This window comes from Microcaecilia unicolor, chromosome 1, assembly GCF_901765095.1.
Source record: "Microcaecilia unicolor chromosome 1, aMicUni1.1, whole genome shotgun sequence".
Taxonomy (NCBI): domain Eukaryota; kingdom Metazoa; phylum Chordata; class Amphibia; order Gymnophiona; family Siphonopidae; genus Microcaecilia; species Microcaecilia unicolor.
This window is the reverse complement of record NC_044031.1, coordinates 694,128,644-694,148,048: the sequence shown is the minus strand read 5'-3', so window position 1 is coordinate 694,148,048 and position 19,405 is coordinate 694,128,644. Positions and strand designations below refer to the sequence as shown.

Below are 19,405 nucleotides of genomic sequence, written 5' to 3'. Positions count from 1 at the left end.
CAAACTATTATAAATGAAAAATTATATATAATAGAGAAAATAAATCTCAATAGCATCTATGAAGCCCACACTAGGAGGAAGACCAGGACAGAAAATTGAGAAGAAATATATGTCAGCAATAAAACGAACAAACAGCAAAAAAGTACTGTGTTCCAGGAGCATTTAGATTTACAACAGACACAAATCTTAAACAAGATCTACACTCAAAGTTTCTTCTTACTATTAATATCTTTCATGGAACCATATTTGACTATACATTTGACAGAAGTTACAGATTCACATGGTACATCTGTCACCACTACAGTAAGGAGACATCAAGGACACGCTGGCTGTCCAGCTAGAGCCACTCACTATGCAGCTTACCGGCTTGTAGGAAGCTTTTGTAGTTAGCCCTAGTTTGCTGTAGCTGATGTAACCGACACAGGCTACATTTAGCCAGCTGGAATGGAACAGAGCACCTGCCTGTCTGTGAGGATGTGATATTTTAAGTGTGTAAATTCGTGACTTGGTTCTTTTTTGTTCAGAATGCCTCATACCTTTAAACAAAGTCATGAATGAGGCAGACTCTGGTGTCTCCACTTATTTTTTCTGTTCGATTCAGAGCTTTGTGGTGCTTGTACTAAGAAAACCAGTTCCCAGGAATTACTAGCTTCAGACATCTGAAGAAAACAGCACCATTATCTTACCATTTTTCACTGTGCAGAGCAGCATCTCCAGTAGTGTGGCGTAGCCCCACTCCATTCTGTGTTATCATTTCCTGCTTGTTCAAGCTTAAAAGCAAGCCAGGGCCAAGGAAGGTTTTTTTTACTGTCTACTATCCCTCTGAACTGTGCTTTTTATCCTGATTGTTGGTAACATCTTATTTCAGCAGTGCTGTTATCTTACCCTCTTTCACTATGCACGGCAACATCTCCAGCAGTGTGGCTTGAACCCACTGTGTCATCTCTTCCTACCTGTTCAAGCTGAAAAGCGCACCAAGAATGAATCACACTGCCTCAGGCGCACCACCAAAGGGGCACATCAAAGGGGCATGGCCTGCCCTTTGGGGGTAACTTTGACAGATGGTGGCATTTTTTCAGAAACTGGGTCCCTTATTGGAACAGATTGGTTGAAAGATAATCATTCCTGATCCAATTCTAGAAACTGCTTCCAAACGCAATTTTGTGTGCAATTTTTAAGTTTGATTTTGGCTTTGGAATACGTTTTTTTAGTAATGTTATGTAGGACTGTATTTTATTGTGGTCACTTCACTAAGACTGCAGGCTGGAAGGTTCCTTTTAATTTGTTTTTATTGTGGTGAGATAATTTTGTGAGTTTAGCATGGCCATGAAGCTGAGATAGTTGGCTTGTTTTCTGTTTATCTTACTTCTGGGAAACAGCAATATCTTCTACGTTCTTGGTTGGCAGATACTGACCGTTTTATACCTCAAGTCAGCCTAAAATGTATTATGTATCTCATAGTCATAATGCTTTACTTGACTGTGAGGGTTATGCCAAATTTAGTAGAAGTAATATCATCATATGACACAGAAGACACAACATAACAGATTTAGAAACGTGAACGTGGGTTTTGCATGCCAGTTGACATGGAAGAACAACCAGGCCTGGTGGTCATTTCAGAAACCTGGCTATAACTTTTTGATAATCCTGCAAATGGATATAAGCTGATTCACTAACCCAGGGAAATAAGGAAAGGGAGGGGGCTTAGCATTCATCTATAGTTATTCCTCAGTGTTCAGAGGAAGCTCGCTTTTATGTCATCTTCATTAGAGATGTTATCCTGTACTGTTCAGATGATTCACTGTATTGTATCCTATTTTATTGTTTGCCAGGGAAATGGAAAATTGCTCATGAGTACTTTGTAGATTTTATATCAGCAGTTAATATGGAATATGCCAATATTATCTTACTAGGAGACTTGAATCTACATTTAGAACAAGGTACTGATCCTAAGGTCAGGACAGTAAATTCCTTTCTGAACTCATTAAATACATTACCCCCAACCACTACCACATATTCAAAGGGTCATCAGTTAGATATCTTTGCATATAAAACTAATACTCAATAATATTTTGGTATCAGGACAACATTGTGACTCAGTCAGTTGTCGTTACAGACTATATTTTATAAGTTTATGAAAAACATTTCAACATGTCAACTAATAATTACATTATAAGAGGTAAAATTGATAATACTTTCTGGAGTAGGGTAGATTAGTTTAGAACAAGAAGCTGATTTTTTATTACTAACCTGGAATGATCTCAGCAGAAAAATCTGATGAAATAGCACCACTGCATAGCAAGTGACCTGACAAAGTGAGGCAAAATTGGTTTGACAAAGAGCTTTTGAAAATTTAAGATTTTTTTTTTTTTTTTTTTGGAAACTTGAAAGAAAATGGACAGTATTACACATTACATTAAATTATATCTGGATTTCTATCCTGCTAACACATTGCAGTTCTAAGCAGGTTCCAAATTAAAGAAACCAGAACAAACTTCTGGGAAGCACTAGAAAAATAAAAGAAAACAATTTAGTTAAAAAAAGTTTCGAAATAAATGGGTTTTTATAAGCTTCCTAAATGACAAGTAGGATTGAAATAGAAAAAAAACAATCCTGCAATTTATTTCCATAAACGGGTTCCCTGAACTGCTAGTAACCTATCAAAAAGACCTAATCTTTTCCTTCCTTTAACTGTAGAAAATATGAAAACATTATCAGCAATAAATCTCCAGGCTCTATTAGAGGAAGCAAAACAAAAGTGAGTCAACATACAATTAGGAATCTGCCCTTGTAACACTTTAAAAAGAAAGCAAGCTAATTTAAATGAGATTCCGGCTGCAGCACGCAAGTAGTGAAGTTTTATATAGAAAAAAAGAAACGCTGTCAAACTCAGATAAACCAAAAATCAATCTGATTGCCGTGTTCTGCACTGTTTGCAGCTTTCTTAATGAGCTCTTAGAGCAACCCAGAGAGATCAAATTGCAGTAATCAAGAGTTGACAACAACAAAGAGGGTATCAGTTGTTCATATTGACTAAGTTCAAAAAATTTCCTAATTGTACGAAACTTCTTCTGCAAAACAAAACACTTTATAAACTGCACAATTTACCTGTGGTTTTAATAAGAGAGTACTGTTAATTTGAACCCCCAAAATCTTAATAACTGAGGAAAGTTGGAAATAAACATTATTAATAGTAAGCTTCTGAGGGATTTGTTCTGGTCTAGCAAGAAAACATAGTGTCAACTACTGCAGGCCAAGATGGAAATTAAGGAATAACTCCCTGAAACTTTTCATTCTTACAAGACAAGCACACCTATAGGACGCTGGGAATTGGTGTTTCTGGGAAAACTGCATTGGTTACTTGGCCATATATATGTACTACAACTCCCAGGACTCAATAGTGCTCCAAACGAGTAGTGAACCACTAATGTAAGGTACATTTATATCAGCAAAAGCAATTATTCTGGACTCGTTTGCTCAGGGAATATGACAGTACCTAATTGGCCCTTAGGCTAGCTAGCTGTACCAATGAAAGGAACAATGCCACAGGGTGAAATATATTATTTATTAGGTAGAAAAGTAATAGTTATATGGCAGATGCAAAGCAGATTTACAAAAATAGACTTATGCTACCAAAAATATATTATCACCAAGATATATACAAAGAAATATGATTAGCCAAATAGACTAAGTATCCTGCTTATTTTCGAAGGAGAAGGGCGCCCATCTTCCGACACAAATCAGGAGATGGGCGTCCTTCTCCTAAGGTTGCCCAAATCGGTATAATCGAAGCCGATTTTGGGCGTCCTCAACTGCTTTCCGTCACAGGGACGACCAAAGTTCAAGGGGGCGTGTTGGCAGTTGTACCGAAGGCGGGACGGGGGCATGGTTAACAGATGGGCGTCCTTGGCCGATAATGGAAAAAAGAAGGGCGTCCCTGACGAGCATTTGGCCGACTTTACTTGGTCCTTTTTTTTCATGACCAAACATCAAAAAGGTGCCCAAACTGACCAGATGACCACCAGAGGGAATCGGGGATGGCCTCTCCTAACTTAGTGGTTACTAACCACCTCCCGCTTCGAAAAAAACAACTTCAAAAACTTGTCTTTTTTTTTTTCTAAGATTATGACCTTCGCTATGCCTCCGTCCCTACGATGGCAGTTGAGGACGTCCTTTCCTGCAACGGCAGTTGAGGACGTCCAAAATGTGGATGTTTCTGTGAGAAGGACATCCATGCCTTTGCTATGCCTCCGACACCCTCTTTATTTATTTGTCTGGATTTTGGATCACAAGTAGCAGCAGTGAGATTTGAACCGGCCACCTCTGGTTTGCAAGACCAGTGCTCGAACCACTGGGCCACTCCTCCACTCCATTCCCTTGAAATTTGGCCATCCCTGTGGGGGGGGGGGGGGGAGTATGTGTGTGTCAGTGGAGGCATAACAAAGGCGTGGACATCCTTCTTTCAGACATTTTGGACGTCCTCAACTGCCCCCCACAGGGATGGCCAAATTTCAAGGGAGTGGAGTGGAGGAGTGGCCTAGTGGTTAGAGCACTGGTCTTGCAATCCAGAGGTGACTGGTTGAAATCCCACTGCTGCTACTCGTGATCAAAAATCCAAATAAATAAATAAAGGGGGGTGTCAGAGGCATAGCAAAGGCATGGATGTCCTTCTCACAGAAACATCCACATTTTGGATGTCCTCAACTGCCGTCACAGGGAGGGACAGCCTCAACTGCCGTTGCTTCCCCTCCTTAGGAAGGAAATCGTGTGCAAATGAGCTAACAGCAAGCAGCTCATTTGCATGCAATTTCCTTCATGCATGCCCGTTCCTTTCCGGATCGGGAGCAGCTTTTTCCATTCAGTTAGTGGGACCAGTGCACTATGAATGCTGGCTCCTTCCACGACGAAATGGCTTGAATTTGGTTGTTTCTGAGATGGGTGGCCTTGGTTTCCATTATCGCCAAAAACCGGGGACAGCCATCTCTAAGGTCGACCTAAATTTCATGATTTGGGCGTCCCCGACCGTATTATGCAAACGAAAGATGGACGTCCATCTTGTTTCAATAATATGGGTTGCCCCGCCCCTTTACAGGGCCATCCTTAGAGATGGGCGCCCCGTTTGATTATCCCCCTCTAAGTGATCACACAACTAATCACAATACTGATATCCTAATGAGATTATGAGAACCTACACAACTAATGTGTCTTGTGCAAAATACTCTTACCAGCTAATGATTTCCTGATCACCAGTCCTGAAAAACCAATCTGTCACAGATAAAACCATGAACTAACTAAACCCTGAACTTCCAAGGGTAAAGAATCAGATTCCTCTGTTGAGACTCAAGATGAAGCCCCAGCAAGTCTCTCAGTCCAGAAATAAAGTCCAAGATCTGTATTCTGGATACTGATAGCACAGTCTTTCGGGTGAGGCCAAGTATTGTAGCTGAGCTAACCTTGTCAGTTTTGTTACAAGGTATGCAGTTCACTGGTGTTTAGGAAATCAGTCTCTTGCTCTCAGAGCCATCTATTCTCTAGGAAGGGGAGTAGAGCATCCGCCTGTGCCATGGCTGCATACCTGAGATTTACCCCGGTCCAGATTAATACAAACCCACACCTGTGTTACACCGGGGGACTCTGGGATACAGTACTATATGGCTCCAGAAAAAGGAGAACAGACTGAGCCAGTTTGGGTTAAAACCTGGACGTGGCCAGAAGGATGCTAGGCTACGTAGAGAGGGGCATAACCAGCAGAAGAAAGGAGGTGTTGATGCCCCTCTACAAGTCGTTGATGAGGCCCCATTTTGAGTATTGTGTTCAGTTTTGGAGGCTGTAGCTTGCAAAGGATCTAAAAAGACTGGAAGTGGTGCAAAGAAAAGCTACGAAAATGGTATGGGATTTGTGTTGCAAACCGTACGAGGAGAGACTTGCTGTCCTGAACATGTATACCTTGGAAGAAAGGAGAAACAGGGGTGATATGATACAGACGTTCAAATATTTGGAAGGTATTAATCCGCAAACAAACCTTTTCCGGAGACGGGAAGGCGGTAGAACTAGAGGATGTGAATTGAGGTTGAAGGGGAGAAGACTCAGGACTAATGTCGGGAAGTATTTTTTCATGGAGAGGGTGGTGGATATGTGGAAAGTCCTCCCGCGGGAGGTGGTGGAGATGAAAATGGTAATGGAATTCAAACATGCGTGAGATAAACACAAAGGAATCCTGTGTAGAAGGAATGGTTCCTTTGAATCTTAGTGGAGATTGGGTGGCGATGCCGGTAATTGGAAATAAAACGGGAACTGGGCAGACTTCTATGTTTGTGCAGCGCTGCGTACGCCTTGTAGCGCTATAGAAATGCTAAATAGTAATAGTAGTAGTAGTCAACGCCCTGATCGTGACTGAATAGATAGGGATGGGCTAGAGTGTAAATTTTAAGAGGCTTCGATGTTAGCTTCAAAACTTAATACAAGAACAGTACTGGGCAGACTTCTATGGTCTGTGCCCTGAGAAAGGCAAGGACAAATGAAACTCGGGTATACATATAAAGTAAGTATCACATACCATGTAAAATGAGTTTATCTTGTTGGGCAGACTGGATGGACCGTACAGGTCTTTATCTGCCGTCATTTACTATGTTACTATATATTCCAACCCTTCTGGGAATACTGGTTGTGTGAAGCAGGAGCTGAGCAGAGCAGCTGCAGCAATGGCAACAGCGGTAAAAGTGGGATCCCTAGAGAGGGACCACGCTGAGTGAACCACTGCACAGTGTCCCAGTGCCACTACAGATTAGCAGCATGCTGGACTACCTACTGCTGCACAGCAATGATGGAACGCCTGTGGGTGGGGACTCGTGGATTCTCACCAAACAGCCTAGGGCTAGGCTAGTTGGGAGAGCTTCCAAACCACGGACGGGGTAGGGGAGTGGAGGGAGACAGATGCGGTTTGCCGGACCACAGACGGGAAGGACCTGCTGAGCCATGGATAATGGAAGAAGGGAGAAATGACATAACTACAGGTGGGGGTCCCGAGTCCTTGAATGCATGTGAAGAGGGTTGCTCGGCCTGTGAGCGTATTTTAGTATCTCTGCAAATGTCTGAGAATAGTGTTATCCACTCTTATCTTTCATTATTCACATTATCTTGTATTATTTTTGCTCATGCTTGAAGGTACAGCAGCTGGCTACAGAAATTAGTGCTTTTTTCTTTTTAACATGTAACATCATTTATCATTTATTGTCACCTCCTGCTGATGAGATGCAAACAAGTTTACTGAGAGGCAAGTGTTCAGACCAGTACTTTTGTGACGAGCTGGATAGTCTCCAAAGTCCATTGGAATGATTTAGACCAATTTCCAATACTTACTTGTGAGTTGGCAGCTTTACTCTTGGGCAACTTGTGAGGTGAAGTCCTAAGGGTAATTCTTGCTTGATAAGAACATCAGATAATGCTGCTCATCCTTTGTAATTGGTCCATGATACTTCTGGATAAGTTGAGTTGTCTGACTTTTGGATTGTGGCATTTATTGATGGGTTTGGGTAAAATATGGATCATTTTACCCGAGCCCTTTATTGGTAGCGGCACATGGTTGATATTCACTTCAATTGTATTTGCACATTCAGAACAAGACCCTTGTGTGTGATGAGTTAACAGTTTCTGATTTTTATATTATGTATGTCTAATTCACGGTTTCTGAATCATGGCAATTATTTTTTGTCTATTAGATTGTAAGCTCTTTGAGCAGGGACTGTCTTTTGTCTATGTTTGTGCAGCGCTGCGTATGCCTTGTAGCGCTATAGAAATGCTAAGTAGTAGTAGTAGTAATATTAGGTTTTTTTAGTATGGAAAATCATGTTTTAAGTTTGCTTTAAAAATACAGTGTTGTACTTAAATGTTTATGATAAAGTCTTTTTAGTGACGATCCATGCATAGTCTGTTATTTCCTTGTTTCTAATAAAGTTTGCTATTGTTCTGGCTGATTCAGTATGGCGGCAAACTCCACCTACTGGCTTCAGGCCACAGAATGGGCCAAGCACGCTCCTGCCCTCTCATGTTCTTTTAAACTTCCTTGCACCCCACCTACTTCTTTTGTGTTTTTGAAGTTTAGGTTGTTGATCTCTCTTCTCAGTATGATGACTGCTGCCTGCAGCTCAGAGGAGGAGTTTGGAAGCCAGAGAATATGAAGTCAGGATAAATGATCTTTTCGGCATAAAGAAAATAGATTCCCTGGAGTTACTGGCGTTAGACGTCTCAATAAAAGAAAAGGCTGGTTGTTCTTGATATAAAAATGTGTTTTATGTATGGGTTTAATTGGTTTTAGATATTTCTAAGAAAGGCAGGCATTGGAAAGCGTAAGGTTGATCTTTTTGTGAAATACACAGTACCAAAGAGGAAAGACTAGGAAGAGAGCAGGAGCTATAATGTTCAGGTTTTGTTTGTTGTTGGCTGCTTGTTTTGCAAAAACTCACTCAAGTCTGTTTTATAGCATTTTGCCTGCCTGGGGTTCTTTGGCTCCATGTGCTGTGTCTTTCCTCTTTGAGTCTGTGAGTAGTGTGGGTCCAACCATTAGATATGGCTAGACAGTTGTTTGTGGGGACAGCAGACAGTATCCCAGAGACACCAAGGGTGACCCATCCCAGTGCTGGAGCTTGAAGGCCAATGAGTGAGTTTTTTCTCACAGGCCCTAGCCAACTACTTCTGGCAGATTATGATGCACATTCCTAAAACTAAAAAATTCTTTTTTTTGTCTTTGTTGTCTGGTCATTTCATTTTTCTTATTGTGTTGGTCCTAGTCTCTGGTTTCTGTTTTTTTTCTTGCCAGTGTAACCTGTCCATTTGATGTTTATTCTTTCTTCAAGTATATCATCCATTGTCCCTGTATTCCTGCCCTCTCCCCCGTTCAGCATCTCTACTGTGTCCCTATCTTCCCCTATCCACATCTCTTTGCTGTGTCTATCCTGTCCCCTATGTTCAGCATTGCACCTCTGTATCCCTATCCCCCCTTATCCATCATTGCTTCTCTGTGTCCCTGTCTACTACTACTACTATTTAGCATTTCTATAGCGCGCTACAAGGCGTACGCAGCGCTGCACAAACATAGAAGAAAGACAGGCCCTGCTCAAAGAGCTTACAATCTAATAGACAAAAAATAAAGTAATCAAATCAATTAATGTGTACAGGAAGGAGGAGAGGGGGTAGGTGGAGGTGAGTGGTTTAAGTGGTTACGAGTCAAAAGCAATGTTAAAGAGGTGGGCTTTCAATCTAGATTTAAAGGTGGCCAGGGATGGGGCAAGACGTAGGGGCTCAGGAAGTTTATTCCAGGCGTAGGGTGCAGCGAGACAGAAGGCGTGAAGTCTGGAGTTGGCAGTAGTGGAGAAGGGAACAGATAAGAAGGATTTATCCATGGAGCGGAGTGCACGGGAAGGGATGTAGGGAAGGACGAGTGTGGAGAGATACTGGGGAGCAGCAGAGTGAGTACATTTATAGGTTAGTAGAAGAAGTTTGAACAGGATGCGAAAACGGATAGGGAGCCAGTGAAGCGACTTGAGGAGAGGGGTAGTATGAGTAAAGCGACCCTGGCGAAAGACGAGACGGGCAGCAGAGTTTTGAACCGATTGGAGAGGGGAGAGGTGACTAAGTGGGAGGCCAGCAAGAAGCAGATTGCAGTAGTCTAAACGAGAGGTGACAAGGGTGTGGATGAGGGTTTTTGGTAGAGTGCTCGGAAAGAAAGGGGCGGATTTTATGGATGTAAAGAAAGAAACGACAGGTCTTGGCGATCTGCTGGATATGAGCAGAGAAGGAGAGAGAAGAGTCAAAGATGACCCCAAAGTTTCGAGCTGAGGAGACAGGGAGAATGAGAGAGCCATCAACAGAAATAGAAAACGGGGGGAGTGGGGAGGTGGGTTTGGGGGGAAAAATGAGAAGCTCGGGTTTGGTCATGTTTAATTTCAGGTGGCATTGAGACATCCAGACAGCAATGTCAGACAAGCACGCTGAAACTTTGGTTTGGATGCAAGGTGAGATATCAGGGGTAGAAAGGTAGATTTGGGAGTCATCAGCATAGAGATGGTAGGAAAGCCATGGGATGAGATTAATGAACCAAGGGAAGAAATGTAGATAGAAAAGAGGAGGGGACCAAGAACAGAACTCTGAGGTACGCCGACAGGCAGAGGGATAGAAGTAGAAGAGGATCCACCAGAGTGAACACTAAAGGTGCGGAGGGAGAGGTAGGAAGAGAACCAGGAAAGAACAGAGCCCTGGAATCCAAGTGAGGACAGGGTATCGAGAAATATGCTGTGATCGACAGTGTCAAAAGCAGCGGAAAGTTCAAGAAGAATGAGGATGGAATATTGACCTCTGGATTTAGCCAGTAATAGGTCATTGGAGACTTTAGTAAGCGCAGTTTAGTAAGCGCAGTTTCTGTCTCCTTCCCCCCACCCCCACCCCCATTCAGTATTGTCCCTGATTCCTTATCCTATGTCCAGCATCACCCCTTTGTTTCACAGCTGTGTACCTGTTCATACCCCCTCTCTGTATCCAGCATTGTCCTGCATTCCCACCCCATCCAACATCACCCATCTGTGTCCATGTTCCAGTGCTGCCCCATACCCAGCATCTCCCTTCTGTGTTCCTTCTACTACTACTATTACTACTATTTAACATTTCTAAAGCGCTACTAGGGTTATGCAGCGCTGTACAATTTAACATAGGACAGTCCCTGCTCAAAGAGCTTACAATCTAAAGGACAAATGTACAGGTAGGGGCAGTCTAGATTTCCTGAAAGGTATAAAGGTTAGGTGCCGAAGGCAACGTTGAAGAGGTGGGCTTTGAGCAAGGATTTGAAGATGGGTAGGGAGGGGGCTTGGCGTAAGGGCTCAGGAAGTTTATTCCAAGCATAGGGTGAGGCGAGGCAGAATGGGCAGAGCCTGGAGTTGGCGGTGGTGGAGAAGGGTACTGAGAGGAGGGATTTGTCCTGTGAGCGGAGGTTTCGGGCGGGAACGTAAGGGGAGATGAGGGTAGAGAGGTAATAAGGGGCTGCAGACTGGTGAGAAGGAGAAGCTTGAACTGTATGCGGTATCTGATCGGAAGCCAGTGAAGTGGCCTGAGGAGAGGGGTGATATGAGTATATCGGTTCAGGCGGAATATAAGACGTGCAGCAGAGTTCTGAACGGATTGAAGGGGGGATAGATGGTTAAGTGGAAGGCCAGTGAGGAGTAGGTTGCAGTAGTCAAGGCGAGAGGTGATGAGAGTTCGGGTAGTGTGTTCAGAAAGGAAAGGGCGAATTTTGCTGATGTTAAAGAGGAAGAAGCGACAGGTCTACATATGGGAAGCTTTCAAATAAATTAAAAATCTGTCCAATAAGTTAAAAAAAAAAAAAACTTTTGTCCTCCACCTTTTAAGGCACTGCCTATCCAATTGAAATATCTTTAGACTTGTTGCAGATAGACCAACAATAAAAAAAATAAAAAAAAAAACGACAATGTGGATGCAGCACTACATAGGCTTGCTTGCTTTGTTTTGAGTAAACGGGGATGATGGCCATGCTGGGAAGGGGAAACTCATATTGTCCTAATTGGTTTCCTTGCTTACAATGGACTAGCTGTCCCTTATCACTGCTCTCTGTCCTTCCTGCCCAATATAGTCTCTCTCTGGCCTATGCTTAACCCACTCCACCCCCATGTGGTTTAGCATCTCTCTGTCTCTGTTCTCTCTGACCCTGTCCAGCATCGCTTCCCTTCTCTTCATTCCCTACAGGCTGGAATTTCTCCTTGTCTTCTCCCCCTTGACCCAGCCCCACCCCCCCCAGTCCACCATCCCTCCCTTCTCTCCCCTGTTCCCTTACCCAAAGGGCAGGTTTTAAATAAATCAAATCATAGTTCAGCATCTCTCCTGTCCTCCCGCTACAGGTCCTGAACCTCAATCTCTCCCCCCCTCGTATATCCCCAGTGAGTCCAGCACTACTCCACCCCTCTATTCCCAGTGAGTTCAGCACAACTACCCCCTCTTCAATCCCCAGTGAGTTCAACACCAATCCTTCTATCGCTCCATGACTCCAGCGCTTCTCCCTTCTGACCCCTGCAGATGCAGCCCTTCTCCCTCCCTCAGCGACCCTCATCCTTAGGCTTCAAACCTTTCTCCTTTGCTAGTAAAAGGCAGTGAAATGCAGCCTGGGCCGGCCTCAGCTTATTTCCTCTACCGCTGCCCACCCAAGCATAAATAGGAAGTTGTGGCAGAGGAAAGAAGCTGGAGCCGGCCCAGGCTGCATTTTTTATGCCTTTTACCAGCAAAGAAGAAAGGCTTGAAGCCTAAGGACAAGGGTCGCTGAGGGCGGAAGAGAGAGGAGAGCTGCACCCGCAGGGATCAGAAGGGAGAAGTGCTGGAGTGGGGTAGAGGAGAGAGACATCAGTACTGTGGCAGATAAGAAGAGAGGAGGAAAGGAAAGAGAAAGATGCTGTATTGGGTGGCAAGGGGAGGATGCCATTGTGCGAGATCAGGTCCCTTAACTGTGTGAGCTGGAGAAGGGGTCCGATTGCATTTGTCACATGCCAGAGAGTGAATAGATAGGGATGGGCTGGAGTGTAAATTTTAAAGGGCTTCGATGTTAGCTTCAAAACTTAGTACAAAAACAGTACTGGACAGACTTCTATGGTCTGTGCCCTGAGAAAGGCAAGGACAAATGAAACTCGGGTATACATATAAAGTAGCACATACCATGTAAAATGAGTTTATCTTGTTGGGCAGACTGGATGGACTGTACAGGTCTTTTTCTGCCTTCTTTTACTATGTTACATGTGACTTGGGCATGTCTGGTAGCCCTAGTCAAAGCGAAATAATAGATCCTGACAGTCACACAAACTCAAAGAACCATCAATGTGCACTTTTACCTGCAGGAAGTGTCAGTTTGCAAATAGTCCATTTATGTGGGTAAATGGCTTTTAGAAATTGCCCTCAGACACACACAGATTAAGGGCCTAAAAGTTGATTGAGGGGAGCATAAGTCTGAAGGTGGGCTTTGTTTTTCAACTCCTGCTACTATATCTCAGAACCAGAGAGGAACGTTTGTTGAATCAGCTTCTGCAGAAGATCAAGTTACATGGGGGAATTGGTTTACTTAATATTAGACACTTGGCAGTGTCCAGTGGAATGAGACACATCCATGATTGGCTTCAAGAAGAAGAGCAGTTTTCCATCACGTCATTGGAGGCTGGTCTAGTCCCCTGGATCCATCAGTCACATTTTACATGGTACGTGTCCATTACGTACAGGAATTTTTTATGTCCATCTGTGATATCCAGCCTTCCCAACAGGGCAGGTTTGAGGAATTTTTCTCTCTGTGGGCTGCTTAAGGGTCCAAGTATGTACTTAATATGCTTAGAGAGGAAGGTAAACTTCAATCTTTTCAGGACTTGTAACGAGCCTATGATTTACCCTCTTCTCATTATTTTGCATAAATGTATTTACGTTATATTTCTACATTGTTATGGACTGACCTAACAGAGAACATGTAGGACACTCTTGCGGAAGCCCTGACCTTGGGGGTTCTGCAGGATGTACCTTTAACTTTTTATCACTGTTTTCTCCAGGATACTACTACAGATACTGATTATGCAGTGCTTGCAGCAAGTTAGACGAGAGATCTCAACTTCTTAGCTACATCTCGCATGTTGCAGGATTGTATCAGTTGCCTTCACAAACATATGAATAATGTGTAAAATAAGGAAACTCAATCCAAATTTGCATTGAGGCTTTATGTTTCTCCTTCTGGAGCTTGCAAAGCGGGCTTACCTTCTGGAGGACCTGTCTAAAATGTGTTTTGGGGAACAGAACTTTGGGCCATATGTTCTGGCATTGTCCACAGGTACGTTTATTTTGGCAGGTCTTGGTTGGGTCCCTTCATCAATGGTGCACATGTACGGTTACCCTCCAACCCCACATTCTATTTGGTCATTGTGTGCTAAATGATCCAGTTCCACTGGGGTTTAAGTGTTTTCTGCAACTGTCCCGCCTATTTGGCCTTAAATGTATATTGCATGCCTGGTTGCAGACTGAGCTTTCTTCTTCTCAGCACTTGAGAGCAAATATGATTGAGCAATTGCGTATGGACCACTTGAAGAGTGCATAATCTTAATAGCCCTTCTGGTTGGGATTTTATTTATACTTGGGAGACCTTTTGGCTGACTTTGCCCCATCAGGCATGCAGTAGCTTACTGAACTTTTAGCTCAAATATTCTCACTCTCCTTCATAGCTTTTATATATTTTATGCTAAGTTATATCTGCAGAGGTCATCGGAGGGGAAGGGGGGGGAGGGGTTCATGTTGAAAGCAAACAGTTATACTGGAGCTTTTGTATTGTATGGATTTTCTTAATAAAAATGATTTGAAACAAACTTGTAGCACTTATGAGTGACAACACAAAAATATAGGTTGCTAATAACAAGGGAAAGAGATGGGATTTGATATACTGCCTTTCTCTGGTTACAATCAAAGTGGTTTACAGATTACATACATATTTACTTTGTACCTGGAACAGTGGAGGGTTAAGTTTTGTTTTGTTTTTTGTTACATTTGTACCCCGCGCTTTCCCACTCATAGCAAGTTCAATGCGGCTTACATATTATATATACAGGTACTTATTTGTATCTGGGGCAATGGAGGGTTAAGTGACTTGCCCAGAGTCACAAGAAGCTGCCTGTGCCTGCAGTGGGAATCGAACCCAGTTCCCCAGGACCAAAGTCCACCACACTAACCACTAGGCCACTCCACTCAGTGACGATCAGGCTCATTTTCGAAAAAGGACACCCATCTTTCGACACAAATCGGAAGATGGGCGTCCTCACAGGGTCATCCAAATCAGAATAATCGAAAGCCGATTTTGGACATCCCCAACTGCTTTCCGTCACAGGGACAACCAAAGTTCACGGAGGCAGGTCGAGCGAAGGCGGGACGGGTGTGCCTAACTCATGGACGTCCTCAACCCATAATGGAAAAAAAAAGGGTGTCCCTGACGAGCACTTGGCTGACTTTACCTGGTCCTGTTTTTCTTACGACCAAGGCACAAAAAGGTGTCCGAGTTGACTAGATGACCACCGAAGAGAATCGGGGATGACCTCCCCTTACTCCCCCAGTGGTCACTAACCCCCTCCCACCCTCAAAAAAAATATTTTGTGCCAGCCTCTATGTCAGCCTCAAATGTCATACTCAGGTCCATCACAGAAGTATGCAGGTCCCTGGAGCAGTTTTAGTGGGTGCAGTGCATCAGGCAGGCGGACCCAGCCCCATCCCTCCCCTCACCTGTTACACTTGTGGTGGTAAATGTGAGCTCTCCAAAACCCACCAGAAACACACTGTACCCACATCTAGGTGCACCCCTTCACCTGTAAGGGCTATGGTAGTGGTGTACAGTTGTGGGTAGTGGGTTTTGGATGGGCTCAGCACACAAGGGAACTATGTACCCGGGAGCAATTTCTGAAGTCCACTGCAGTGCCCCCTAGGGTGCCTGGTTGGTGTCCTGGCATGTCAGGGGGACCAGTGCACTACGAATGCTGGCTCCTCCCACAACCAAAGAGCTTGCGTTTGGTCGTTTCTGAGATGGGTGTCCTTGTTTTCCATTAGCACCAAAAATCAGAAACGACCAAGTCTAGGGACGACCATCTCTAAGGATGACCTAAATTTCAAGATTTGGGCTTCCCCGACAGTATTATCTAAACGAAAGATGGACGTCCATCATGTTTCGATCCCACCCCTCCATCGGGACGTTTTACGAGGAAATCCTCAGCCAAACTTTCGATTATGCCCCTCTTGATGATACAAAGTTCAAATCAAAAATCGACACAAATTCAGCAAAAAAACTTTTGTTATAAACAACCTATAAAGCTGAAACAAACTAACACTATTTTTCATCCATTCAAACTGCCCTGATAGTTAAAAACGTTTTTTTATCATTTTAAAAAAAAATTATTATTAGTTGTGGAGGAAAAAAAGACATTAAAAGTCGTTGCACAGCAGCAAGATTAATTTCTTCATGCTGGCACTTCATAGACTCCGATCTTATCATCAGTCAAAAAATCCTCCACTTATTTTGAATAAACTCCAAAACTTTTCATTTCTTCTTTTAAATTTTCAAAACATTTTTGTGACTAGAGTATGAATGAAGACACTTACCTTTGCAAATTGCCCAACGGGGCTCTCCGTTTTACTCTATAGAAGGCTTCTTCAGGGGACTAAGTGCTTCTCCTACAAGAAAAACATTGTGTCATCCACACCCATAATGAATTTTATGAGACAGAAACAGTGGCATGATTAACTTACTAATCCATCCTTGTTCATTGTATTTTAAAATGGCGTTTTCTCACTTCAAGATGGTAACTGTTTTATAAAGACTGGAACTGGGATTACATCACACACATTACCTGAATTTATCTACAATTTGAATGTTATTAAATATGCTTTAAAAAATACAGACCATTCAATTTGAGAATTCAAACCTGAAAGTTCAAGTGATTTTAAAGTAAATATCCAGCGTTGTTCCCATCTCACCAATATTTTGTTCCTTTCGCCTCTTCTCACATTGGGAGGGATCTAATCTATCACGAAGCACTGAAATGCCTCAAATCCACGTTGTCTTTCCTGGCAATGTGCAACTAGAGGTGCTCCCCTTTTCATATTCTTTACACATAAGTACATAAGTATTGCCATACTGGGTCAGAAAAAAGGTCCATCAAGCCCGGCATCCTGTTTCCAACAGTGGCCAATTCCAGGTCACAAATATCTGGCAAGATCCCAAAAAAGTACAAAAACATTTTATACTGCTTATCCCAGAAATAGTGGATTTTTCCCCAAGTCCAATTTAATAATGATCTTTGGACTGTTCCTTTAGGAAGCCATCCAAACCTTTTTTAAACTCTGCTAAGCTACACAAGAGTGATGTTTAGTGATCCTTAAATGTAAAGCTCTCATGATCTTCCCCACATATATTTTCTGGCACTCACATTTTAAAATATAAATCACATATGAAGATTAACAGTCCGTGTGATAATTTAACTGAAATATCCTGCCATCAATTGGGTTCTTGCCTGTAATCATAAGGAGCAGCAGTGGGAATTGAACCCAGTTCCCCTGGTTATCCGGCTATCGCACTAAACATTAGGCTACTCCTCCAGAAGTATATGCAACAGTGAGATTGCAATAAAACCAGTGAGCATCGTTTGTGTGATCTGTGGCCCAGTTGCAGATGAACGGAAACTATTCTTACTCATGGGCAGTAATCTTCCGAGCTGCATCATTAATGCTTTGCAGTAGTTTGTATTTTCCACAGGGTGGCAGAAGATGATTTGAAATAACAACATGCTGAATTATGTCACCTAGAAATGAGACAACAGAACAGTAGAGGAAGTAACTTTATTAACATCAAATAAATGTTGCAAACACAAGCAGAATCTTGTGTGAAAGAACAGCGCTGAAAAGAACAGCTTTGTGGGGGTAGTAACATTTCATTAACATTTATCATGCACACTGTAGAAACAACGGTTACAGAACTTTGGTATTCTTCCTGCTCAGATATTTAATCTTTCCACTGGAAATTCTTAGTCTAAACACCAAATACATAAAATATTGATTTTATTTTTACAGAAAACAAACTATTTAAAAATAAATATCAGTAAGATTTAAAAGTGTAGCATTGGCTTGGCGCTACACACTGTTGTATAAAGGACACTGTAGACTGGGAATGCGAAGACAAGGTTCACTACCTTGGGGTACAAGAAACATATAACTAAACAATGACTGGTCCTCAATGCTTAGGCATCTTGCTTATAAATACTGTTTTTTTTTATTATTTTCCTCTTATACCCACAACAGTTGCAAAAAATGTTTCAGTTAAAAACAACTTTTTATTTTGACAGAAAACCCCACAGATGGAATGATCAAAGGTAGAAAAACATAGGGCTTCTTTTACAAAGCTGTGCTAGTGATTCCTGTTCAGCAAATGAGAGGAAGCCCATAGGAATTGACTGGGCTTCGTCTTGTTTGCTGCACTGGGAATCTTTTGTGTGGTTTAGAAAAAGAGGCCCTTAGATTATGAGCCCACTAGGGGCAGAGAAAGTACCTGTATATTATAAATGTAAACAGCTTTGGTTGTAACGCAGAAAGGCGATATATCAAATTCATGATCCCTTATTTTTTGTATATGTTATGGGGTTAAAAGTAAAATAATCAATAAATTCAAATATAAATTCACATGCTCACTGGAGGTTTTTACACCTATGAAGGGTACCACAGCCTAGCAACAAGCAAAAGGTTGCATGTAGGGCAAAAAGTTTTTTGTTTGAAACAGGGTGTGTGGTCTTTTTTTTTTTCGTCCTTTGAGAAATATGGAGGGACATAATCGAATGGGGATGACCATCTCTAAGGGTGCCCATCTTTAAGGACGTCCCGGTGAAGGGGCGGGGAAACCCGTATTATCGAAACAAGATGGGCGTTCATCTTTCGTTTTGATAATATGGTTGAGGACGCCCAAATCTCAACATTTAGGTCGACCTTAGAGATGGTCATCCCTGGTTTTCGGCGATAATGGAAACCAAGGACGCCCATCTCAAAAATGACCAAATCCAAGTCATTTGGGCGTGGGAGGAGACAGCATTCGTAGTGCACTGGTCCCCCTGACATACCAGGACACCAACCGGGCACCCTTTGGGGCACTACAGTGGACTAACTGATGCATTAACTGAATGGAAAAAGGCATGCAGTGGTCGCTAACCACCTCCCACCCCGGAAAAAACAACTTTAAAAACTTTTGTCTTTTTTTTTTTAGAGTATGCGTGAAGGATATCCTTCGCTATGCCTCCATGATGGCAGTTGAGGACGTCCTTCATCTGGTCATTTAGGGCACATTTTTTGTGGCTTGGTCATAAAAAAAAAAAGGACCAAGTAAAGTCGTCCAAGTGTTCCTCAGGGACACCCTTCTTTTTTCCATTATCGCTTGAGGATGCCCATCTGTTAGGCACGCCCCAATCCTGCCTTCGCTACGCCTCCGACACGTTCCCGGGAACTTTGGTCATCCCTGCGATGGGAAGCAGTTGGGGATGCCCAAAATTGGCTTTCGATTATGCCAATTGTAGCGACCCTGAGATAAGGACGCTCATCTCCTGATTTGTGTCGAATGATGGGCGCCCTTCTCTTTCGAAAATAAGCCTGATAGTCATGAATGCAAGAACCTTAAGCATTGAAGCCTGGGCATTGTTTGGTTATAGTTGTTACATATTACTTAGCCTGGTTTGTTCCTTTGTATATTTGACGGCACAATGACAACAGCTAGTGGCCAAACCACATTAGCCAGGATCCTGGCTCAAGATTGTCACTGATGGCTGAATTGTGATGGACAGGGTTTGTGTGGTGGTGGGGGGAGGAGGGAATC

The 19,405-nt window shown here is 42.8% G+C and overlaps 1 long non-coding RNA gene across 1 annotated transcript; it reads right to left on the bottom strand.

The window, feature by feature from the left end:
• Positions 1-138: 138 nt before the first annotated feature.
• On the bottom strand, positions 139-9,444 carry LOC115458556. The gene is made up of 3 exons (XR_003940086.1): positions 9,435-9,444; positions 6,603-6,606; positions 139-229 (listed from the first exon to the last, which is right to left on the bottom strand). It is a non-coding gene; the product is annotated as an uncharacterized LOC115458556 (long non-coding RNA).
• Between the last annotated feature and the right edge of the window lie 9,961 nt (positions 9,445-19,405).